The 27521-nt window shown below is 37.6% G+C and overlaps 1 protein-coding gene across 1 annotated transcript in view; it reads left to right on the top strand.

The window, feature by feature from the left end:
- The window catches only part of lrrc4ca (leucine rich repeat containing 4C, genome duplicate a), a 296895-nt gene that overhangs the window by 93150 nt on the left and 176224 nt on the right, over positions 1 to 27521 (top strand). The window contains exon 2 of the mRNA XM_067436352.1: positions 20725 to 20813. The gene's annotated coding sequence lies outside the window, so the exon portion shown is untranslated. The remainder of the gene's footprint in view (positions 1 to 20724; positions 20814 to 27521) is intronic.

Below are 27521 nucleotides of genomic sequence, written 5' to 3' on the forward strand. Positions count from 1 at the left end.
ATGAACATTCACTAGAAACCAATTCATAGGATATTCAAGTGCCTCGGTTTCTTTGCTGACACAATGTACCGTGATGAGAAATGACAGAGAATTTGCTAATTCATCTCAGCACCGTTTTCAGACGGCGGTATTAAGCACACACAAAAAGACACAAAATAAGTATGTCTGTTGGTGTATTCCAGCAGTTACAGGAAGAGAATAGGCTGCGTGCTGTAATTTTCAAGTTACACCTCATCAGACATCGCTGCATTCCCAGACTGCTTTGCATCCCAGACTTATGGCCTCAGTTCTGGGGGATAAGGAGCGTTCAGCACTTTGCCTTTAATCAATCTGTCCGTGAAGGTGACATTTTCAATTGATCCGCTGCAATTTACTTCGCTGAGTGTCAGTCCTATTTTCATCCGCTGCTGTTTTAAGGTGCTCAACAGTGCCAGTGAAGCCATCGCGTGTGTTTGGAATATCTGAGCCGCTTTCATTTAAAGGGGTTTTAGGTAAATGCACTCCTGGAGCCAGGAGAGCGTTTGTGTGTTTACCTTGGTGTCATTGCGTGTGTTTGTTTGGTGTAAAATTCTCTCCATCTTGATTATTTTCCCAGCTTTCCCATCTGTTTCCAAGGCAATGAGTTCATTTGTTTGCTAATTAGTAATTAGTGTTTGAGATGATGATGAGAATATAAAATTAATCTGTTGCATGACAAATGAATGTGACAATAGTAATTTTTACCCAAAAAGACAACATGTAAGCAGCAAAAACTGTTTTGCCATATCTAAATACTGTTAGAATAACAAGATATGGAATATATAAGTGTGTGTGTGTGTGTGTGTGTGTGTGTGTGTGTGTGTGTGTGTGTGTGTGTGTGTGTGTGTGTGTGTGTGTGTGTGTGTATATATATATATATATATATATATATATATATATATATATATATATACACACACACACACACACACTCACCTAAAGAATAATTAGGAACACCATACTAATACTGTGTTTGATCCCCTTCCGTCTTCAGAAATGCCTTAATTCTACCTAGCATTGATTCAACAAGGTGCTGAAAGCATTCTTTAGAAATGTTGGCCCATATTGATAGGATAGCATCTTGCAGTTGATGGAGGTTTGTGGGATGCACATCCAGGGCACGAAGATCCCGTTCCACCCCATCCCAAAGATGCTCTATTGGGTTGAGATCTGGTGACTGTGGGGCCATTTTAGTACAGTGAACTCATTGTCATGTTCAAGAAACCAATTTGAAATGATTCGAGCTTTGTGACATGGTGCATTATCATCAGAGGATGGGTACATGGTAGGGCTGATACGGTATGGATTTTTTCTTACCGCAGTTGAAAAGCAAGAAATTCCCGCGGTTCAACAGTAAACCACTTTTAAAATAAATAAGTAAATAATGGTAATCTAAAGAATATAAGTAAATTAAATATTTGTTTAAAAAAGATTTGTTTTATAGCCTATTGTATTGCCCCACAAAGATGCGTCATGCCGGTCTGTGCTTTGAGATGAATGTGACACGAGCTGGATAGACACCATCTCGAATATCTTCGTCTTCGCAATGCAACACTTGTTGTAAAACGTCTGAAGAAACGATGCCCATTTGGCACTAAGGGGCCTAAAATGTGTCAATAAAACATCCCCCACACCATTACACCACCACCAGCAGCCTGCACAGTGGTAACAAGGTATGATGGGTCCATGTTCTCATTCTGTTTACGCCAAATTCTGACTCTACCATCTGAATGTCTCAACAGAAATCAAGACTCATCAGACCAGGCAACATTTTTCCAGTCTTCAACTGTCCATTTTTGGTGAGCACGTGCAAATTGTAGCCTCTTTTCCCCATTTTTAGTGAAGATACCCGGTGAGGTCTTCTGCTGTTGTAGCCCATCCACCTCAAGGTTGTGCGTGTTGTGGCTTCACAAATGCTTTGCTGCATACCTCGGTTGTAACGAGTAGTTATTTCTGTCAAAGTTGCTCTTCTATCAGCTTGAATCAGTCGGCCCATTCTCCTTTGACCTCTAGCATCAACAAGGCATTTTTGCCCACAGGACTGCCGCATACTGGATGTTTTTCCCTTTTCACTCCATTCTTTGAACCCTAGAAATGATTGTGCGTGAAAATCCCAGTAACTGAGCAGATTGTGAAACACTCAGACCGGCCCGTCTGGCACCAACAACCATGCCACGCTCAGAATTGCTTAAATCCCCTTTCTTTCCCATTCTGACATTCAGTTTGGAGTTCAGGAGATTGTCTTGACCAGGACCACACCCCTAAATGCATTGAAGCAACTGCCATGTGATTGGTTGATTAGCTAATTGCATTAATGAGAAATTGAACCGGTGTTCCTAATAATCCTTTAGGTTAGTGTATAGGATATATATATATATATATATATATATATATATATATATATATATATATATATATATATATATATATATATAATATGATTATCTCTTCATCATGGCACCTGTTAGTGGGTGGGATATATTAGGCAGCAAGTAAACATTTAGGGCCCTATTTTAACGATCTGAAACGCAAGTGTCAAAGCGCGAAGCGCAAGTAACTTTGTGGGCGGGTCTCGGCGCTGTTGCTGTTTTCCCGGCGGGATAAATGGCTCTTGCGCCCGGCGCAAATCTAAAATGTGTTGGTCTGAAGTAGCTTCATTATTCATAGGTGTGGTTTGGGCGTAACGTGAATAAACCAATCAGAGCGTCATCCAACATTCCCTTTAAAAGCAGGTGCGCAAGTTCCATTATGGATTGCTATTATTATGGCGTATTTACCAGGCGCACGTCAGGAGCGGTTCACAGCCGAGGAGACTGATATTCTTGTAAGAGCAGCCCTAACGAAACAAAAATATATTGCAGTATATTGAAAAATTTCATGCAATACATTAGGCAATATATTCACATATATGGGAATTAATAGTTATATTTTTCAATATATTGCAATATATTGAAAGCGGCAATCATTTGTATATTTTGCAATATATTACAGGAATATATTATATATTTTATAATACCATCAATATATTATTCCATATATTTACAATATATTCAAATATATTTCAAGAAATATATTGGTAAATATATTTTCCTTTCGTAAGGGAGTGAAAGACAGAGAAGTTGTGTTGTATGGGGATGGGAGAAACCCACACAAAATATTGTCGGTTAAACAGTTTTTTCAGTTTTTCAGTCGATTTTTTTCCTGGTTCTTGACGGACAAACCAATTTGTCAGATGTCTTTATATACATATATGTCTTGCCACTATTAGCCTGAATAATTTGTAAGCTAGATTTATGCCTATTTTTTCACATCTTCGTGGCCCACCACAATGTGTTAAAGGGGGGGTGAAATGCTGTTTCATGCATACTGATCTTTTTACACTGTTAAAGACTTGGAATCCCATACTAAACATGGACAAAGTTTCAAAAGTTAAGGTGGACGTTTGATGGGAGTATTTCTTTGTAAAAAATACTACTTCCGGTTAGTCATGAGTTTCGGCAAGTTTTTTGAGATCATGCGTCCCCTTTGACGTTAATGGGGGCGGAATTTCCTTGTATGGGCCTTACGGACAGTTCTACCGGAAGCGCGTGAGAGAGAGCGAGGGAGAGAGCGAAAGTAACAGGGTACGCCCATCAAAGCGCTGGCTTGTAGGATGTTAAACAGGTGATGTGCACATAACAATGTCACCAAAAAAGTGCGTTTTTGGTTGCCAGACCAAGACAGTCCTGCACAGAATCCCCAAAACCCCCGCGTTAAGGCAACAGTGGATGTATTTTTGCTTTTCCGGATCAGCAACTGAGTTGCGCGAATGTTTATATCTGTTCGCTGCATTTCGGTGCCGACTGTTTCATAAACAAGGCCCAGCTCGACACAGGATTTTCCCGATCGCCTAATACTGAAGGATGGAGCAGTCCCAACGATAAAGGTCCCAACGTTAGAACCGCAGGCGGTGAGTGAGACTGCTTCAAATGTCTGTGTCTTTGCCTATTCTCATCAAGGAGCCCAAACATGATCACGTATAGCTAATTGATCAATGGAGCATGCGATGTGTAGTGCGTGTACATTTGTTTAGCTGGCCACTATATGTGTAACTTTATGTTTGTGTATTGTAAAAGCACTCCAAACAACAATACACAAAGAGTGGGGAAATATGTTGAACTAAATAAGCGCGCTTCTTCATTCAAATGCGCTACTATTCCGTGTCTTTCTATGTAAACACTAACTAGCCTGCTGTGCAAAACCAGTCCGCTTACTGTCTACACAAACCACGCGTAAACACACAAACACACGTGCACAACTGCACTTCCCACATGTACACCTTCAAAGACAAAAATACGACGACATAATTCAAGTATAAATATGTAAATAACACAAGCCGCTAAGCATATTATATAGTTAGTGTATAACTTACCACATAGAGACGTCCTGCTCTAGTCGTTTTTGCTGCTGCTCCTGTTCAACTTCAGCCTCTGGGTCTGATTCCGGATCATAGATGTATGGCTGTATCTGATTAAAAGCCATATTTTTATTTTGAATAAAGTTTTTTTCCCGCTGTTAGGGATGAGACAGCTTTACGACGCACTCGACTCAACACACAGCGCGCTGCTGCACACGTCATTATTTAGCTCCGCTCACACGACACGCCCCCACCCGCTCGGCTTTTTTCGGAAAGACTCGGAACAGCGCATCTTTCTTATATAATTATACAAAAAATAAAGACTTTTCAGAGATATGCAGGATGCAATGCTACTCTGTAGGTACTCACGATTGACATGACACTGACTGAAACTGAGTGTTTCACCCCCCCTTTAATATTTTTTTTAGTGTAACAATTTATGATTTGCAAAAATAACTGTTGCATCTGTGTAGATTTCATGAGCAAACTGTATGCGCAAGTTCATTAGCGACGTGCTTCTGTGGAGGGAAAAGCGCGCTTTGCGCGGGTGCAAAATAGGAATGACACATGCGTCGGTGTACAAAGTCAATTGCACTGGGTGCAAGATAGGGCCCTTAGTCCTCAAAATGTATGTGTTAGAAGCAGGAAAAATGGGCAAGCGTAAGGATTTGAGTGAGTTTGGCCAAATCGTGGTAGCTAGACGACTGGGTCAGAGCATCTCCAAAAAGGGTCATGGGTGGCCAAAGTGCATCACAGAGCAGTCAGGGCGCTCGTGCTGACCCCTGTCCACCACCGAAAGCACCAACAGTGGAATGGAAGAAGGTGACCTGGTCTGATGAATCAAGTTTCTTTTACATTACATGGATGACCTGTGGAAGAAGGTAAGCCAAGCTTTGGGCAATGTTCTGCTGGGAAACCTTGGGTCCTGCCATCCATGTAGATGTTACTTTGACACCTACCTAAGCATTGTTGCAGACCATGTTCACCCTTTCACAGAAACGGTATTCTCTTTCAGCAGGATAATGTGCCCTGCCGCCAAGTAAAAATGGTTCAGGAATGGTTTGAAGGGCACAACAAGAAGTTTCATAATGTATATTATGAACCAAAGAACATCATATGATTAGTTAAAGGTAACAAAAAACACTTTACTTTCAGCATGCTGGACAATCCTCAGTTTCTTAGCATGAGCGTGGCAGGCTGTGTGAATCTCATTTGGGTCAGTCTGTATTAGGATCTGAGCGTGAGTGGGATGGACAGGCTGTTGAGTCCATCCAGCTGGCCTCAGATCAGTGGGTTTAAGAGCTGCCAGGTGTCAGATGCCAACTGAAGAACAGGCTGGAGGTGGCGCGTCCAGTTTAAATGACGCCAGTCATACTGTCCTGTCGGTTAGAGAGGCGTTTAGTTCCTGCGATATTAATCAGTGCTGCTATTGTGATGTTGAAACAAGTGATACCATTATTTATCTCCATTTCCCTCTCTCTGTCTCTTCTCTCTCTCCCTCTCTGACTATTACTCACGCTCTATTCTCTGCACGCTTGAATCCATGTTAGAGGCAGATGCTCAATTGGAGTCACATACGTTCATGTATTCAAGTTTGTCTCTGCCATCTTGATTATCATGCAAATCTGTTACTTCCTAGTACTTCATGCAGGCAGGGAATAAAAACAGCCATATTTTGCAGAGCCGACATTAATTTGGTAAAAGTGGATTGCACAAATCTATTGAAGTGGGGACTGAACCTCAATGCATTATTCAAACACGTTTGCGTCAATGCACAATCGAGCCCTGGAAATAAAAGCACGCCGAATAACCTAAGACACTATTTTTCATGGATGTGATGCAATATAGCTCATATACCTTACAGAGAGATTTCTTTTTTCTATTTATGTCTCTTTCTGACTCGCTCCTTTCCATATAACTGAAGCAATAATGTATACAACTCCATAAGGAGAAAAGTCAAAAAGCCCTATATAAAATCTCAGTTGTTTCTCTTCTACACATCTCTGAAGAAATGGAAAATGTTGGTTATGATACCAAAGTCTGTGATGGCTCCCCATGAGAAAGAAATATGACCAATGACATGTTTTTAATATATTAAATACTCTCATTATTTATTCAAGTTGTATGCATTTCTTTCTTCTACTGAATACAAAGGAATATATTTGGAAGAATGTTTGTAACCAAGCAGATCTTGGCAGCACTGACTAGTTTTTAGTCAACTGCAGCACTGACAACTGCACAACTGCAGCACTGACCCACTATTTTAGTCAACAATTGCCAAGATTTGCTTGGTTACAAACATTATTCCATATATTTTCCTTTGTGTACAGCAGAACAATGAACTTTATACAGATATTATTGAACAACTTGTCTGTAACTAAATGATGACAACGTTTTTATTTTATTTTATTATGTCCTATTGATTACATTGAGTTTTAATTGAGGCAAAAAGGAGGCTTTTACTTAAGATACAAGAATGCCATCAGAAGTCAAAGATCTAAATATGAACTCAAATATTTCTCATTCAATTTTTCATATTTAGTAAAAGCAAAGTTATGCTACCCACATTGTTTTTTTATATGTCTAATTTTACTGTGTCAACAATTATTTGGTGACACATTTCTGAGGAAATGGAGGATGTTACTTATGATACCAAAGTCTGATGATCCGTATCTACAAGAAAGAAGAATGTCCAGTGATATATTTTAAATATCTCAATTGGTTTAATGGAGACTAAATCAAATGGAGGCTTTTGCTTTAGATACTGTAGCCTACTAAAATTTATAAATATATTAGTCTAAAACTTTGTTTACATTTGCCAAGATTTGGAAGCCAGTGATCAAACAAATGGGAAAGTGTGTGTATATATATATATATATATATATATATATATATATATATATATATATATATATATATATATATATATATATATATAGATATAGATATATATAGATATATATAATCACTTTAGTTATCTCAATTGTATCTCCTAAGCCGCACTTCAACCGAAATGACCCAGAACTTTTTCCCCCAGACCTGTTGCTGTCTGTGTTTCCATTGCAGTCTAAAGTTCGATGAAGATTAGATAAATTAGTCCAGTGATGTAGGACTACGCAACTTTCCAGCTCCTGATGGACTTCGTCGTCCTCACATAAGCTTAACAAAGCCTGAACCTCGTTGTCGGTCCATCTGTCATATTTTTAAAACTCCATTGTTGATGTGAATAGCAAACAACTCTTACTGCACACAGACTTTTACAAATTGTGGTTGAAATAAAATACTGCGTGACCTCAACCAATCAGAATGTTCAGTGTCTAATGCCGCGATCCAGGCAACCCGTAACACATGTTTTTCCAAACCTTCTACCCGTGAAAGTGCACTGGACCCATGACTTCCACCCGGTGAACTTTTACTAGATTGATGCACTCCCAGTTACGGGCTCTGAGGTCCTGCGAAAACAACAATGGAAGCCCCTACGAATGCAGTTTTTGAAAGTCATAAACGGTATTTTACAAATAACATAAAATAAAAGGCATAACAGTTTCTCTTGCCTTATGCGGCATTTTTTTTCCCTCAGTTTTCCTCAAATAAGCAAGGAGTAAACACCTTATGGTCCGCCATGCTTTGTTTACATCTAGCTACAACAATTCCTTGTGCTCAGGCAGCTTGGCTTGACTTTGCCTGGAACGCTACAAAGTCGTGAGTCGTGGTTTGATTTCGTAACTTACAGGCTCAAAAACCTGCCTGGAATGCAGCATAGGTCCCACGCTGAAAGTTCCTGAACTTTGACAAAGTACTACCTCACAAGCAGCGACATTCTAAGGGGGAAATGTTTACCCGGAACTTCATTTAGACCAGGGGGTCCTCAACCCTGGTCCTCAAGGGCCACTGTCCTGCATTTAGCTCAAACCCTAATCAAACACACCTGAACCAGCTAATTAAGCTCTTCAGGATCACTAGAAAGCTAAATGCAGGTGAGTTTGATCATGTTTATAGCTAAACTCTGCAGGAGAGTGAACCTCGTGAACCAGGGTTGAGAACCCTTGATTTAGACCCTGGTCACTGCGGTCGAAATACACCTGAGGTCCAGCCCAAAATCCCTAGTTCCTGGGAAAACAACAGTTTACACGTCAACAATGTACAAAAGTTCTTCCTCTGCATTGTTTGTGTACAGATTATCAAAACTATTCCCCTTCAAACTGAAACGTGAAAACAATTTCAAAAAAGCGCTGATGGAAGTGGAAAGTTCTGCATGTGATCTACTGATGAGCAAGTTAAAGAACACAGACACAGCCAGATAATTTCCATAATGACCAGTACAATCCACTAAGAGAAGCACAAATTAGCATTTTATTTAAATAATACCAGTAAATTGACGAGCGCAAACCTTAGTAAATCACCTTGCATGATTTGAAATCTAGACGAACCCTAGCGGCAACAAATTTAATCTGCCCGCAAGTGTCGTCTAGGAACTCTCAATACCCTTCTGAGCTGTATTCCCCTCACTCTGGACGGGCCAACCACATCGTGTATAGAGTCGGTGGGCGGGGCCAAAATGACGACGGCCGAGTTGCGTTTGCGTGCTTCTAGTAAACACAGAAACTGGCGAACGGCGGCGGTCTTTCGAATCAGCTTTGACTGCGATTCTGGAAGACTTGGAGTTAAGCTTTTTTCTGAGAAAAGAACAAAGAACGGCACTGAAGTCATTCTTAAAAAGGGAAGATGTGTTCGTAGTTTAGCCGACCGGATACGGCGAATGTTTAATCTATTAACGAGCTCTTTCACCTTCGTTGCTCTGGTTGGTTGTAGCGCTATCCTATCACGTGCAGAGGGAGTTTGAAAGACAACCGTTTATACCGCCTCTCGGATTGAGCCCTGTCAATGGTGAGTTTCCAGACCAAACATCTTGATGTGGGTCTGGCTTGTCAGGCTACTCCTCACATACATTTTGCATCTGACAGGTAAACTCCTACAAATGCATATAGCCCTACCCACACCTTTTCAGCACAAATTTTTCACTGCGTGTCTTTAGTAAATCCTAACAGTAGTTTTTTGATACCAAAATGGGGTTTGTGCTTGTGTAAGATGTTAGTAAATCTGGCCTATAAAACACATGCTCGTGACATTTTTGTAGTTTACATGGAGAAAAATAACTGTATAGTTTTCAAAAACTTCCCATTTGAAACCCTTTTGTACAAGTTTTTATTTTAAGTCCCCCAAGACGCTGTCTTCATGTAAATGTATGGCCAAAACGCATCAAAAGTTTAGCGTTTTTAGTTGAAAATTGTTGTTTGAACAGCCCCTAAATGTGTCACGTGTGAGCAGGGATGAGGCACAGGGAGAATCCAAATGCCAGCACAAAACTTGTATTCAAAACCCTAACAGATAATCCAGGAACAAGAGCATAATCCACAGAGAACTGAAAGAAGACCAAAGACAAGAACACAAATACAGGAGCAACAGCCACCAAACAACAACTGAAGCACCAAAGGGAAACAAGGTTAACAAGATAACAAGGGGAGTGGCTAATAGGTAACAACTGGGGGAAGCTAATCATGATGAAAAACTACAAAGAACTACAAAACATGGCACAAGACAGGAAATAACAAAAGTCCTCACACAAGACAAGGAAGCATGGGCTGGGATCATGTTAATGAGAGCTAACTCCTGAGCTGTGAAAGAGCACCTTATTTTAGCTCCAGAAAGTGGTAATTTTCTTTTTGATTGAACGGTAAAATCCATATTTAAGATTTATAGGACAATTTAAGCATGATGGTGTCATTTGTTTTTATTTCTCTATGCAATTTTAGAATAAAAACTTCAGAGACAAGGTTGATCATTTAAATGATTCAGCAAATGTCCCACAACTGAGAAACCTCTGAGCAATGAAATGTTTCTCCGGGCTGCTTTAAGTGAACTAGCGGCAGCTCCATTATTCTGGTTGTTGTCTGGCAGGAGCCACGGGTCAGATGAAGTCCCCAGGCGGCCCCGGAGGGGTCACTGGATATACTAACAGACCGAATTCACTCTTTCAGCATGTACATGGGCGCCCCTCTTATAGGAGGGACCCCTGAGCCCAAGACACTTGCCATGTCTGTCACTGAGGAACTGTGCCAGCCGACAGATCGCCTCACTTTGAAGCCAAAGGCTCCTGACACTGCAGAGTTATAGAAAAAGAGATGCCAACATTAAAGAACAAGAAAGAGTAGACTAGCCTTTGAAGTAAAGGAATTTCACACTATCTCTCGTACTTTGATTCATGCTCCATAATTTTGCATGCGGATGTCTCCCATGGCAACCAAAGTGCATTTAAATGATGTCATGTCCATCACTAAGGAGAAGGTTTGAATATCTAAAATCTAAATTTTGTTTTTGAAGACAGTAATTGATGCCGCATACTAATGGTGAGACAGATGTATAATTTATGATATAAACATGTAAAGCATAAGAATGTTCATATTAATTATCTTAAAGGAACAGTCCAACCAAAAATGAAGGCTCTGCATTTATTCACCCTTGTGCTGTTCCCAATGTTGTTTTAATGTAATTTAATAGTGTTTATTAATATATAGAGTTAAACAAAATTGTCATTGGTATGCGCATGTTTTCAGAAATACTTTAAATACGGTCATATTAGTTTTTTGGAACTTCACAGCCTTTAAAAAATCACCAATGTAAAAAATCATATGATCAATAAGTTATGACAACATGTTTTTACATTGCCTTAACTACACTCACCTAAAGGATTATTAGGAACACCATACTAATACTGTGTTTGACCCCCTTTCGCCTTCAGAACTGTCTTTATTCTACGTGGCATTGATTCAACAAGGTGCTGAAAGCATTCTTTAGGAATGTTGGCCCATATTGATAGGATAGCATCTTGCAGTTGATGGAGATTTTTGGGATGCACATCCAGGACATGAAGCTCCCGTTCCACCAAATCCCAAAGATGCTCAATTGGGTTGAGATCTTGTGATTGTGGGGGCAATTTTAGTACAGCAAACTCATTATGTTCAAGAAAGCAATTTGAAATGATTCAAGCTTTGTGACATGGTGCATTATCCTGTTGGAAGTAGCCATCAGAGGATGGGTACATGGTGGTCATAAAGGGATGGACATGGTCAGAAACAATGCTCAGGTAAGCCGTGGCCTTTAAACGATGGCCAGTTGGAACTGTGTGCCAATAAAACACCCCCACACCATTACACCACCACCAGCCTGCACAGTGGTAACAAGGCATGATGGATCCATGTTCTCATTCTGTTTACGCCAAATTCTGACTCTACCATCTGAATGTCTCAACAGAAATCGAGACTCACCAGCCCAGGCAACATTTTTCCAGTCTTCAACTGTCCAATTTTGGTGAGCTTGTGCAAATTGTACAAGTGGTACCCGGTGAGGTCTTCTGCTTTTGTAGCCCATCCGCCACAAGGTTGTGCGTGTTGTGGCTTCACAAATGCTTTGCTGCATACCTCGGTTGTAACGAGCGGTTATTTCAGTCAATGTTGCTCTTCTATCAGCTTGAACCTCCTCTGACCTCTAGCATCAAAAAGGCATTTTTCGTCCACAGAACTGCCGCATACAGGATTTTTTTTTCCTTTTCACTCCATTCTTTGTAAACCCTAGAAATGGTTGTGCATGAAAATCCCAGTAACTGAGCAGATTGTGAAATACTCAGACCGGCCTGTCTGGCACCAACAACCCTGCCACGCTCAGAATTGCTTAAATCACTTTTCTTTACAATTCTGACATTCAGTTTGGAGTTCAGGAGATTGTCTTGACCAGGACCACACCCCTACATGCATTGAAGCAACTGCCATGTGATTGGTTGATTAGATAATTGCATTAATGAAAGAATTTGAACCGGTGTTCCTAATAATCCTTTAGGTTAGTTGTAACAAGTTCGTGAGTGTGAGGAAGGAAGAGGACACGGGGGTCGGCTGGACGGTTGATGCTTTTCTTTATTTTCAAACTCAAACTCAAAGTAACACACACAACTGTGTGGATTCTCATGAACAACGATCACTTCCGGGTCGGCACTTCCGGCTTCCGGCAACTCAGTCTCTGGGTGTGTGTGGCATCAACCGTCCGGTCTCTCTCTCTCCCTGGTCTCTGGTTCCACCGGTGTTTTATACCCTCTCCGCGCCCATTACTGGAACAAGAGACAGGTGTTATTAATCTGCGTCCAACCCACTCACTTACCGCTCGTCCCGTGGCTCTCTCTCCCGCTGCAGACCTCGCTGAACCACGCCCCCCTTGCCACATTAGTGTAAATAAGTTAACTAATTTTAAAGGTTTTGTAAGTTATACAAGATTTGACTCATGTCAAGTAATTTAAATTAAAATTACTTAAATATTCAAGCTGAGTGTACTTAATTTAAGGCAGCAACTTTTATTCTCCCAAAATTGAAAATGAAGTCATCATTTATACACCCTCATTCATGCCCATACTTCTTTTTCGGACAGCAAATATCCTGATCTTGGCCATTGGTCTTCTGTGATACACAAGAGCACGACCGTGAGGTACTGTACTAAATCTAGCAAAAAATTAGCACCGCAGTTCAGTCTGACTTGCCTAGAAAAAGCACATAAGTTGTGAGAAATAAAGATGAATAAAAACCACAATGAAATACAGTCCAGGCACTGTACTTTCTTCTCTAAAGTATTTCTTCATCACTCAATAAGTTATTGCATTCAAATCAATCAACTGTCATTCTGACTCTCATCAGAGTTCCAGTCCGGAGATATTTCACTTGGCAGTGAAAGTACTGTGAATGAGTTGTAGTAAATGTCGCATTTTTATTATTGTTGATTTTTCACATATTGGTGTTTTTTTGTGTGTTTTTTTATGTGAATGGGTGCCGTGCAGAGAAGATCTATGGGCAAGGTCAGAATTTTCATTCAGTAATACATACAATTTGGGCTTGTTTGTCAGCAAACTCTCTTGTATACCCCCAGAACACTTGGAGGTAACACTTTAACAGTGTCATAACAAAATAACAAAAGTCATTTCAATACTTTGTTATATACCCTTTTTGGCAATGATTTTCTGTAAGTCGCCACAAAGTTTTTACACACTGTTGCTGGTAGTTTGGTCAATTCCTCCATGCAGATCTCCCCTAGAGCAGGGATGTTTTGGGGCTGTCACTGGGCAACATGGATTTTCAAAGATTTTCTATGGGTTTGAGATCTGGAGACAGGCTGGGCCACTCCAGGATCTTGAAATGCTTCTTAAGAAGCCACTCCTTCATTGCCCGGGCGGTGTGTTAGGGATCATTATTATTCTGAAAGACCCAGCCACATTTCATCTTGCACAGTGCCACAATGCCCTTGCTGATGGAAGGAGGTTTTTACTCAATCTCGTGATGCATGCCCCCATTCATTCTTTTCTTTACACGGAGCAGTTGTTCTGGTCCCTTTGCAGAAAAACGACTCCAAAAGCATGATGTTTCCACCCCCATGCTTAACAGTAGGTATGGTGCCACTCTGCATTCTTTCTCCTCCGAACACGACAAGTTGATGTTTTTACCAAAAAAGTTATATTTTGGTTTCATCTGACCATATGGCATTCTCCCAATCCTCTTCTTGATCATCCAAATGCTCTCTAGCAAACTTCAGACGGTCTCACCATTCTTCTGATCCTTTTGACACCAAAGGGTGAGATCTTGCACGGAGCCCCAGATCGAGGGAGATTATCAGTGGTCTTGTATATCTTCCATTTTACACCTCTTCAGCCGGTGGAAAACAATCAGACATGACTCGAACAGAAATCATATTCATGAATGAGCTAATGTTTTAATAACAGAAACCTAAGATTTAATAACATTACTGTAGTATGAAGCTGCATAAAATATATTAAAGCATCTTTGGTGGAAATCGAGGGTAACGCGGGTATGATGTTGGTCAGTGGTTGAAATTGCTTGTTTCTCTTGATTTAAACATTCTCGAAAACATTTGGGATGCAGTACACAAGTCTAAGAAAATAAACAACATTGTTCTAGTGGTTTTTGTATATTATAATCAAAAAATATTACATATTGTGCCTTTAAGTAATTGAATACACTTCACCTTTATGAAATCACAGACTTTAATGAAGCACACGGAACCATCATGTAAACCATATTTAGTGCCTCCATAAAGTAGCTGCTCAGTATTCACATCCAATCCCAGAATTCCCCTCACCCCATGTTTACCCAGTTGTCTCAATTTCACCTTATCACCTCCAAAGACTCGTCTCAAATTGAGAGCTATTAATGTTATGGTACAGAAAACTGCATTGAATCTATTGTGTAATATTTATGCCAGGTTCACACACTCAGTAACATGAAAATGAAATCATAATTAGAAGCGTTCTGAATGCCCATGCACGTGTGTGATGCACTAACGTTGTTAATATTCCGCCTGTGTTCAAATATCTGTCTAGAAGGCCGTAATTATGACAGCCGGGTACCTGGCAGGCCTAGAAATCAGAGGGAGGGGGGATATCAATTGAGTCGCCCTAGAGGCCCAGCTGTCAATAATAACAACGGCTTGGCTTCAGAATTCCCCATTACGGCCCATTTCCAACCACAGTAACAATGAAACTATTATCACTTGGATTACTTCAAGGTTTAAACTGGCCACAGTAGACTACATATCAATGGAATTTCAATTAAAAGGAACTGGGAATCAAAGACAAAGAGCAGTGGTGTTGAACGGGGGTGGGCTTGTGTGAGCTGCTATACTTCACAGTACAAAGAGAGTATGTAGAAAGCTCAAGATATTACAGAGTCTCAAGTGAGGCCTTTAGATGTTACAAATGAACCCATGCTGCTTTATTTATTAATGTGCAAAAATATACAATGGGTCCAAATGTTCGAGATCATTAGAGACTAGTTCTTTTTATATTATTAACATAATTTTGAATTAAAAATTTCAGACTATATTTTTTGTCACTCACTATTTGATTTAATTTTATTCGTAACCTAGAATGAGACATTATATAAATAAAAAACATTATTTATATTAATTTTACATCATTTAAATGTTTTTTAGATTTAAAAAAATGAAGTTTCTTATGTATGCATGCATGCTGACTATATTTATCAATGCATTTTTGATGAGTTGTTTGAATATATAAATGGTTTTAAAAGTGTGTGATTTCAAAGAAGAATCTAAAATTATCCTGGTCTTTCACAACTGGCCGTGTTTCTGAAATTGGTTATGGGAATTATCTAGGCGAAGAATGAAAAAGCAATATGAAAAGTGGAAAGTAAGAAATGAAAATCATTATCACGGGACATAACACGGAAAATAATAGACTTCTCCTATTAGTTGAGTGTTGAATGTCATCTTAGTCAAATTTGTAATGGTCTGAAAATTACCCATTCCATTTTTTCTTCTGACTGGCTGCTTGACGTTAATCAGAATTTGCAGTCTTTATAAAAAAAAAATAATAATAATAATTCAATATGATAACACTGATGAATTCCAAAGGGAGTATTAAATAATTTTGAGCCTGAACAAGCAAGTCATATTCTGAGAAAAGACAGACTTTTCTTCCTTTGCAAAAAGGATCAATAAATATTGAAAGGCTAAGGATATGCTATTATTTATGAACTAGGATGGATCTGAATTATTTTCCTCCTAAATATATTGTAATCTTTAATGTCTGAGAACAGCCTGTAGATGACACCGGATCTGTCAAGTTTAGTTTAGTGTCTTTTTATCTTAGTGTGGAGTAAGTAACTAATAGGAGTAATGATTCTTTTTAGTGAACCAGGTTGTTTGGAAGCTGATTCCTTTTAATGAATCAGATTGTTAGGAAACACAATTTATTTTAGGAATTCCAATTTTGAGAGCATGATTCATTTTAGTAAACCATATTGTTAGGAAGCACGATTCATTTGAGTAAATTTACTATTTAGATTATTGGGAAATATGATTCAATTTATTGAATCTAATTGTTGGGAAGCTTACTTCATTTTAGTAAACTTGACTGTTGGGAAACACGATTCATTTTAGTGAACCAGAATTTTAGGAAGGACAATTCATTTTATTGAACCAGAATTTAGGAAGGTCGATTAATTTTAGTGAACTAGATTATTAGGAAACACGATTAATTTTAGTGAACCAGATTGTTGGGAAATACGATTCATTTTAGTGAACCAGATTATTGGGAAACACGATTAATTTTAGTGAACCAGATTGTTGGGAAATACGATTCATTTTAGTGAACCAGATTATTGGGAAATACTATTCATTTTAATGAACCAGATTTTTGGGAAGGATGATTCATATTTTATTGAACCTGATTGTTGGGAAACACAATTAATTTTAACAAACCAGATGGTTGAGAAGCACGATTCATTTTAGTGAACCAGATTATTGGGAAATACGATTCATTTTAGTGACCAGATTGTTGAGAAGCACGATACATTTTAATGAACCAGAAACCCGATTCATTTTAGTGAACCAGATTATTGAGAAGCACGATTCATTTTAGTGAACCAGATTGTTTGGAAGCTGATTCCTTTTAATGAACCAGATTTTTGGGAAGGATGATTCATATTTTATTGAACCTGATTGTTGGGAAACACAATTAATTTTAACAAACCAGATGGTTGAGAAGCACGATTCATTTTAGTGAACCAGATTATTGGGAAATACGATTCATTTTAGTGACCAGATTGTTGAGAAGCACGATACATTTTAATGAACCAGAAACCCGATTCATTTTAGTGAACCAGATTATTGAGAAGCACGATTCATTTTAGTGAACCAGATTGTTTGGAAGCTGATTCCTTTTAATGAACCAGAAATACGATTCATTTTAGTGACCAGATTATTGAGAAGCACGATTCATTTTAGTGAACAAGATTGTTTGGAAGCTGATTCCTTTTAATGAACCAGAAATACGATTCATTTCAGTGACCAGATTATTGAGAAGCACGATACATTTTAATGAACCAGAAACCCGATTCATTTTAGTGAACCAGATTATTGAGAAGCATGATTCATTTTAGTGAACCAGATTATTGAGAAGCACGATTCATTTTAATGAACCAGAAATACGATTCATTTTAGTGACCAGATTATTGAGAAGCACGATACATTTTAATGAACCAGAAACACGATTCATTTTAGTGAACCAGATTATTGAGAAGCACGATTCATTTTAATGAACCAGAAACACGATTCATTTTAGTGAACCAGATTATTGAGAAGCACGATACATTTTAATGAACCAGAAACACGATTCATTTTAGTGAACCAGATTATTGAGAAGCACGATTCATTTTAGTGAACCAGATTATTGAGAAGCACGATTCATTTTAATGAACCAGAAATACGATTCATTTTAGTGACCAGATTATTGAGAAGCACGATTCATTTTAGTGAACCAGATTGTTTGGAAGCTGATTCCTTTTAATGAATCAGATTGTTAGGAAACACAATTTATTTTAGAAATTCCAATTGTTTTGAGAGCATGATTCATTTTAGTAAACCATATTGTTAGGAAGCACGATTCATTTGAGTAAATTATGATTTACTATTTAGATTATTGGGAAATATGATTCAATTTATTGAATCTAATTGTTGGGAAGCTTACTTCATTTTAGTAAACTTGACTGTTGGGAAACACGATTCATTTTAGTGAACCAGAATTTTAGGAAGGACAATTCATTTTTTTGAACCAGAATTTAGGAAGGTCGATTAATTTTAGTGAACTAGATTATTAGGAAACACGATTAATTTTAGTGAACCAGATTGTTGGGAAATACGATTCATTTTAGTGAACCAGATTATTGGGAAATACTATTCATTTTAATGAACCAGATTTTTGGGAAGGATGATTCATATTTTATTGAACCTGATTGTTGGGAAACACAATTAATTTTAACAAACCAGATGGTTGAGAAGCACGATTCATTTTAGTGAACCAGATTATTGGGAAATACGATTCATTTTAGTGACCAGATTGTTGAGAAGCACGATACATTTTAATGAACCAGAAACCCGATTCATTTTAGTGAACCAGATTATTGAGAAGCACGATTCATTTTAGTGAACCAGATTGTTTGGAAGCTGATTCCTTTTAATGAACCAGAAATACGATTCATTTTAGTGACCAGATTATTGAGAAGCACGATTCATTTTAGTGAACCAGATTGTTTGGAAGCTGATTCCTTTTAATGAACCAGAAATACGATTCATTTTAGTGACCAGATTATTGAGAAGCACGATACATTTTAATGAACCAGAAACCCGATTCATTTTAGTGAACCAGATTATTGAGAAGCATGATTCATTTTAGTGAACCAGATTATTGAGAAGCACGATTCATTTTAATGAACCAGAAATACAATTCATTTTAGTGACCAGATTATTGAGAAGCACGATACATTTTAATGAACCAGAAACACGATTCATTTTAGTGAACCAGATTATTGAGAAGCACGATTCATTTTAGTGAACCAGATTATTGAGAAGCACGATTCATTTTAATGAACCAGAAATACGATTCATTTTAGTGACCAGATTATTGAGAAGCAAGATTCATTTTAGTGAACCAGATTGTTTGGAAGCTGATTCCTTTTAATGAATCAGATTGTTAGGAAACACAATTTATTTTAGAAATTCCAATTGTTTTGAGAGCATGATTCATTTTAGTAAACCATATTGTTAGGAAGCACGATTCATTTGAGTAAATTATGATTTACTATTTAGATTATTGGGAAATATGATTCAATTTATTGAATCTAATTGTTGGGAAGCTTACTTCATTTTAGTAAACTTGACTGTTGGGAAACACGATTCATTTTAGTGAACCAGAATTTTAGGAAGGACAATTCATTTTATTGAACCAGAATTTTAGGAAGGACGATTAATTTTAGAGAACTAGATTATTAGGAAACACGATTAATTTTAGTGAACCAGATTGTTGGGAAATACGATTCATTTTAGTGAACCAGATTATTGGGAAATACTATTCATTTTAATGAACCAGATTTTTGGGAAGGATGATTCATATTTTATTGAACCTGATTGTTGGGAAACACAATTAATTTTAACAAACCAGATGGTTGAGAAGCACGATTCATTTAAGTGAACCAGATTATTGGGAAATACGATTCATTTTAGTGACCAGATTGTTGAGAAGCATGATACATTTCAATGAACCAGAAACCCGATTCATTTTAGTGAACCAGATTATTGAGAAGCACGATTCATTTTAGTGAACCAGATTATTGAGAAGCACGATTCATTTTAGTGAACCAGATTATTGAGAAGCACGATTCATTTTAATGAACCAGAAATACGATTCATTTTAGTGACCAGATTATTGAGAAGCACGATACATTTTAATGAACCAGAAACACGATTCATTTTAGTGAACCAGATTATTGAGAAGCACGATTCATTTTAGTGAACCAGATTATTGAGAAGCATGATTCATTTTAATGAACCAGAAATACGATTCATTTTAGTGACCAGATTATTGAGAAGCACGATACATTTTAATGAACCAGAAACACGATTCATTTTAGTGAACCAGATTATTGAGAAGCACGATTCATTTTAATGAACCAGAAACACGATTCATTTTAGTGAACCAGATTATTGAGAAGCACGATTCATTTTAGTGACCAGATTATTGAGAAGCACGATTCATTTTAGTGAACCAGATTATTGAGAAGCACGATTCATTTTAGTGACCAGATTATTGAGAAGCACGATTAATTTTAATGTGAACCAGAAGCACGTTTCATTTTAGTGAACCAGATTATTGAGAAGCACGATTTATTTTAATGTGAACCAGAAGCACGTTTCATTTTAGTGAACCAGATTATTGAGAAGCACGATTTATTTTAATGTGAACCAGAAGCACGTTTCATTTTAGTGAACCAGATTATTGAGAAGCACGATTCATTTTAATGAACCAGAAGCACGTTTCATTTTAGTGAACCAGATTTTTGAGAAGCACGATTCATTTTAGTTTTTAAGTTTTATTAGTTGTATTTAGTTTGAATAGTTTTATATTAGTTTTAATGCTGTCACCTTAATTGAGATTTTTTTACTGTCGTGTATGTAAATGTGAAACTTGTAGATAAGGAAACTACAGTTTCAACTAAGCTTCCCAAACACGGTCTTTCAACTTTGAATTCTTTTAAGCATTGAAATCTGTGATCTCAGAAAGCCTCAATCTAAATTTTATCTCAAAGCAATAAATGACATTCATATAGAGATATGAAGGAAGCTTGATATTATCAGAAATGTAATCTGATTTATCTTCTCCCTGAATTCTGTATTTTTTGCTTCAGGTATGAGCTGGATGGGTGTGGATTTCTAATACGGAGGTTGAAGATTTATTTGGATTTACTCAAGACTTGTTTAAACAGTCGTTGTACAGGTAAGAATAAAGGTTTCTTCCTTTATATCACAGCACAATGCGTGTATGTATTGCCATTGACCATCCTGTTGGAATATTCTAAAAAACAGGAACTGTTAAAAAGCAATAAAACTGACTTGAAAAGTAACGCAAAGGTCATTAAAATTCAAAGAAATGTTTGGGAACCCAGTTTGCAGCAGCTAGGAACCAGTTAGAATGTTAGCTGTGTTTCAAAACACTGCTACCATGTTAAACTGGATTTTCCACCGATGGATTCTATATGGTCATTTTAATTCAACAGGCCTACAATCATCATATCACCTTCCCAACCCTTAGGTTTCCAGCAGACTGTGTCTTGCAACCCTATCTGCAATTTTCCTAACAAGACAAATGAGAACGTGTTGGATAACTGTTAATTACATTCATCAGCGGCTAACGCAGATTAGCGCTAGTGTACCTGTGGAGCTAACAGCTGTTTCTAGCACCAAAAGGCTTCGGTGGGCCTATCCTGGACGAGCTTTTTATATTAATTAATGACAAAAGTTGTTTAATCTGAGGGATCGTTTTCATATTCTATTACGTAATAGAGATTACACTGTTTTAGGTGGTTTGTGAGTCTGTTTAGAGCTTGAATAAACAACAAGATAAACTATTGCCTCAAGATTGCAATCGGTTAAATTTGTTTGCATGGTTTTTGGATGAGTGGGAGCCGCTTCACCTGGAGGCTATCTCAACAGTGAGTGTGAACAAAGGGTGGTGTTTGGGTATTTGAATATTTTGAACGTTCAGGTTTGATTCTAATCTAGAAAACACAGAGGCTGTATTTCAATCTCTCTGTAGAGTCTGTAATTGCTTTTGAAATATACAGTGCATTGGGATTCACAGGCAGCGATTTTGCTTCACTGTTATATATTTGCATTGAAATTTCTGAGCAGGACATTATGCTATTTACATATAAGAGCGATAAAGAAACAGCCGGATGTGTACCAAATCTATCTATCCATCCATGAAAATGTGTGCATCTATCATGTATTTGTCTATTTATTGTTATCCATCCATCCATCCATTTATGTCAATTTATCCATCTGTCATCTATTTTTTCTTTTTTTCCATCCATCCATCCATCCATCCATCCATCCATCCATCCATCCATCCATCCATCCATCCATCCATCCATCCATCCATCATTCCAGTTTGAACAGCTATCATTCCAGTTTGTACAGCTATCATCTATGTCTACTTATTATTATCCATTATTATCCATCTATTATCTATTTTTTCTATTTATTTTATCCATCCACCCATTTATGTCAATTTGTATATCTATCATCTATTTTTTCTATTTATTTCCATCCATCCATGTTAATTTGGTATCTACAGTATCATCTATTTTTTCTGTCTATTTATTTAATACATTCATCCATCCACCTATTTCTGTAAATGTATAGATCTATCATCTATTTCTTTTCTATTTTTTCCATCCATCCATCCATCCATCCATCCATCCATCCATCCATCCATCCATCCATCCATCCATCCATCCATCCATCCATCCATCCATCACTTTAGATATTCAGTCATGTTTGTTCCGTGTATGGATTTTTTTAATAATGTAAATTATAAAGTTTAATGTAATGTATAATGTATAATATTGCCCAAATTTACTTGTAGCATTTGAAATTATTGATCAGCCAGAATTGATGAGTAATCTTTTGGCTTGTGTAAGTTTTTTTTTTTTTGCTATTATAGTATTTATTAATTTATTTTTATATTGTCATTGTAATTATAGTAATTATGTGTTTTTTTTTTTCACTTTTCTTTTCCATTTACATTTAAATTTTAATCATTTTAGTAATTCGCTAATTTCAAAGTTTTTAATTTTAAAGTTAAGTTTTCACAGTATCAATATTTGTTTCTTCATTTAATGTCCTGCAAGAACTATTTTGCATATGTAGTATTACTGAGCTAAACCTCATGTGCCAGAGAAACAAGCGCACAATTTTGTATATAAATTTCCTTTTTTGCGGTAGCTCTGTATATTTCTGCGGATTGCTGTCAAAGAGTAATGAGCTAATGAAGTGGATTTACTTACAGTAGAGTTGATAAAAGTTATCATAAAAATTGTAATGTTTGAAGCGGGTTATCATAACAAATGTCAGTAGACTGTAAGATCCATAAGATCTTACCTTAATGCTGTGTGAATAATAACCGGAAGACAGAAACACGATTGCAGAGCTGGAAAGATACTTGAAGGGGGCTCGATAAGCTCATACAGTAGCCTAAACCCTTATACATTATGTCCACAGGGTTGCCAACTTTTAAGTTTAGGTTGGAGTGAGATTTTTTGATGGCGCGGGGGGGGGGGGGGGGGGGGGGTTGATGCTTTTGATCTTGATTCAGTATCAGTTTATATCTAGTATATATACTGTACATAATAATATGTTTGTTTTGGCACTAGTTTAAACATTTCTTGGGTCAAATTATATGTGCCATTCCTTAATATTCAATTGTGACTGCTTATATAAGTATCATTATTCATTAAAAAGATTAGGATGCAAGTTATTTAAGTTTTGAAATTTCACATTTAAAGAAATCAAGTGTTTGATCATCATATCTAAATATTTATTAGAATGCAAAGACTGCAATATATTTTTGAGCAACTAGATTAGATACATGTATATTTATTAAAGAGCCATAAGGCACCTAATGGCATTACAAATAAACATTAATATTTTTTAGCCACAAAATGACTCTAATTTGCCTCTTTGAATTGGAATTCTCTATTTTAATATTAATTACTACACTAATTGTAATATAAATTTTAGAAGAAATACAAATATTAGAAGAAAAATATTTTAAGTGGTCGATCATTTATTGACAATAATTGTTGCACAAATAGTATTTAGTACCAAAAGATCTCCTCAAAATATTCAATAAATATAATTTAATGAGTATGAGTGTGACCTATTAGTAAGGCGCCGCAGAGAGACGAGAGCCTGCAACTCCGCTTTTCAACGACTCTGGCTTTAACATTATGCCACATTAGCGCCAAAACGCTATTTATTGTTTGAATTTCATTAAAACACATTTAAAAAAAATAAAGCTTATAGCTTTGTTTAATATCAAAAGCAGGTTTGGCAATTTGGCGTGAGATTGAGTTGGGCGGAGTGAGAGCGTGAGACAGAGCCTGAAAGCGTGAGTATCACGCCAGATGCGTGAGAGTTGGCAACCCTGTGTCCAGCAGGCCTTGACGCGGTACGTTGGAGTTTAGAAGAACTTGGAAGGCCAAACTTTGGCTCTTCCTCAGCTAAGACTCTGTTGAAGAATTCAAGTGTTTTGTGGGACAGGCTGTCTGTTCTCGTGATGGTTCTATTTGCCCGGTCCCCGCATCGCTGTTGGATCAGTGAGCGGCTGTACGTGAGGAACCGCTCCAACGAGCCCCTTCAGCATTAATTAACATGGTCATTAATCAAGTCCAGTACAGATAGCGGCTTAATCCTGCTGTAATGCACTTTTCTGGAGGGGAGGCTCCACGAAGTTAATTGGATTTGATTGGATATTGCTATGATAGTCCCACACAGAACATCTTTAGCTATTAAGTGAAGTTGTTGGCTTTGATTATACTGTTTTGTAGTGGCATGTGTTCCAGCCTGACGTGAGTCTGATAGAAGTGCCCTTCAAAGGTTATTTGACAGTTGAATCCCTTTCAGCTATGTTTGTTTGACCATCCGTAAGCGTCTCTGAATAAGAAGCTTTAGTGTGTCAGGCACGCTTAAAAACCACATATATTGTTTGGTCTGCTATTTGAACGAATAAACAACTATTTAAAGGGAAAGCGCATGGTAAAGCAACAAATTGGTGTTCACCTTTCGCGTCTTTTTTTTTTTCTTCTTCTGTAAAATGCATCAATCCACATTCTAAAAGTACCGTTAAGCTTAGTCCATATCAATTTTGTGTCATAGAGCCGCATTGATTCAGTCTGGTGAGTCATGAGTTTGCGAATCATTTGGAATGATTCATTAAGGAAAAAGAGTCACTTGTTTTTGACTCGTTAAAGCTGATGATTTGGCTCGATGTTGCTACCTTTACAGTTGTAACGTGAACTTTAGTTTATCATCTTCATTGTAAACAGGCCTAAAGAGAGTTTTGTTTGTGTGTAACTAAAACGAATAGAGAAGAATCTGCTCAAAGAGTCATTTGTTTGAGAATGTACCTACACTGGCTGCACTGTATGTTTTTGATTCACTTAAAAGGACCAGTTCATAAGAGTAATTTGTTCATGAATCAGACTTGACTGGTTGTGCTGTGTTTTTGAATCACTAAAAATAATTGGCTAATAAGAATAATTTGCTGTTAATTAGACTACACTTGCTACACTAGTTCAGTGTAGCTGAATCAGACTACGCTGGTTGTGCGATATGTTTCTGTGATGCTAAAAAGAATTGGTTCATAAGAGTCATTTGTTTGTGAATTGGATTACATTGGTTGCACTGTATGTTTTTGATTCACTGAATCAGAAAAAAAAAAAGAATCAACTCATAATTTGTTTCATTGTGTCATTATCATTCTAGTTGTGGTCTGGACTGTTTCTAAAAAGCTTTGTGGATTATCATTATAGAAATTATTGGGTGTACATGCTGTAAAATTATTTTTGTTTGTGAATCAGACTACAATACCCAACCCGATCACACATAAATGCGTATAAAAAGTAAGAGTGTGCAATGTCGTGGAATATATACGCCAAAACTCATTTTGGCGTGCATATGATACGCACATTATGGCGTATATATGACACGCGCTTGGATAGGTTTAGGGTGGTGGGGTGGGGGGTTCGTATGTATAATACGCCATAAAATGCGTATCATATGCACGCGAAAAACAGCGTGCCATAGACACGCCAAAATGAGTTTTGGCGTATACATTCCACGACATTGCACACTCGTACTATTTATGCGCATTTTTGTGAGAATACCCTGCAATACCTATTGCGCCATGTTTTTTGATATTTCTAAAAAGAATCAGCTCATAAGAGTTATTCATTTGTGAATCGAACTACACATCAAAATACATGTTTGTGAGTCACTAAAAAGAGTCATAAGAGTCATTTGTTTTGCGAATCAGACATTTTAGATTTGTTTTGTTTTCCTCAGTGTAATGTAACGTAAAAAGAAGTACTATCGAATCTCAGTAGTGTTTTTAGTATGATAAACCTGTGAAAGCCATTGCTTTGCACCTATATCAGCTACCTGTTAAAACACTTTTGAGTGTCAGTACCACCCAGTTGGCCATAGTTGTATTTATTTGACAGCGCATGGCGGTACAATTTAACTGGCATTGATGTCTCAAATCTCAAGGAGGGTGTATGATGCGGTCTGCCCCACAGTTCTCCTCCTCATACCCGACTGAAATTAGGGCAGTACGTGAGAGGCATGCCGGGTTGCAAACATCTCTCTTTCTCTGTCTCTCTCTCCCCCTCCAAGGACCTTTCCTGCCTTATGTGATGGCTCCCATTGTGCACAGTAGACATGATAGGCCTTTATTCTCAGCTGGGTTATACACATACACATATCTTTTTTAATGGGGGTTGGGCGTTTAATACTCATTAAAAGGGGGAAATGAGAAAGTGAGGGGACAACCTCATTAAAATCATACACTTGCACTTTTTCTGTCCAAACTTCTTTCTTCTCACATTGAGACTTATGGCGTCCTTTTAAGCTTTAAACTTTACTTTCACTTCTCTTTTCTTTTCTTTAAACTGGATGTAAGAGACGAACTGGAGGACTGCTTGGCAAGAAGCTCTTGTTTTACTTAGGTCATGTGCATCAGGATGCCTATTAAAGTGCCCCTACTATGCTTTTTTGGATATTACCTTTTATGCAATGTAATACAGCTGTTTATGAATGTTTGCAAAGTTTTAAAGTGCAAGACAAATGGAGATATTTGTCATACCAGTGAGTACCAGTAGACTCAAAGGGTACATAACACTCATGTCAATCTTGTGCCTATAGAGTAGTGTTGCATCCTTCATATCTCAGAAGAGTGTTTAGTTTTATCATATTTATAAAAGACAGATATGCTGTACCGATTTTTTCCGGAAACTTTTCCTTCACAAGCCAAACTTGTGAAGGGATGCAGTGAGGGCGGAGCTAAAGAGTCACGAACACACACACACACACACACGGGGGGACATTCCATAGGCGTAATAGTTTTTATACCGTACAAACCGTATTTTCTATCCCCTTACACTGCCTCTGCCCCTAAACCTACCCATCACAGGAAACATTCTGCATTTTTACTTTCTAAAAAAAATTAATCCTGTATGATTAATAAGCATTTTGAAAAGTGGGGACATGTCCAATATCCTCATATTTCACCCTCTCCTTGTAATACCTGTGTCATACCCATGTCATTATACACATTTGTGTCCTCATATGTCACAAAAACATGTCCACACACACACACATACACACACACACACACACACACACACACACACACACACACACACACACACACACACACACACACACACACGTTCAGTTTCACTCTCCGCCTGCGGTTTCGACTCATGACCGGGAACTAACAAACACACTTGCAGGACTGTGTGAATCCGAGAAAAAAAACTGCATCCACTGTTTCCTTAACTCTGGGTGATTTGGGAAGCTGAACAAGGTTATCTTTCCCTCAAAACCATGAACACACTTCTTTAGTGTTGAGTTTGTGGTCTAA

Source organism: Pseudorasbora parva, chromosome 25, assembly GCF_024679245.1.
Source record: "Pseudorasbora parva isolate DD20220531a chromosome 25, ASM2467924v1, whole genome shotgun sequence".
In the NCBI taxonomy this organism is placed as follows: Eukaryota; Metazoa; Chordata; class Actinopteri; order Cypriniformes; family Gobionidae; genus Pseudorasbora; species Pseudorasbora parva.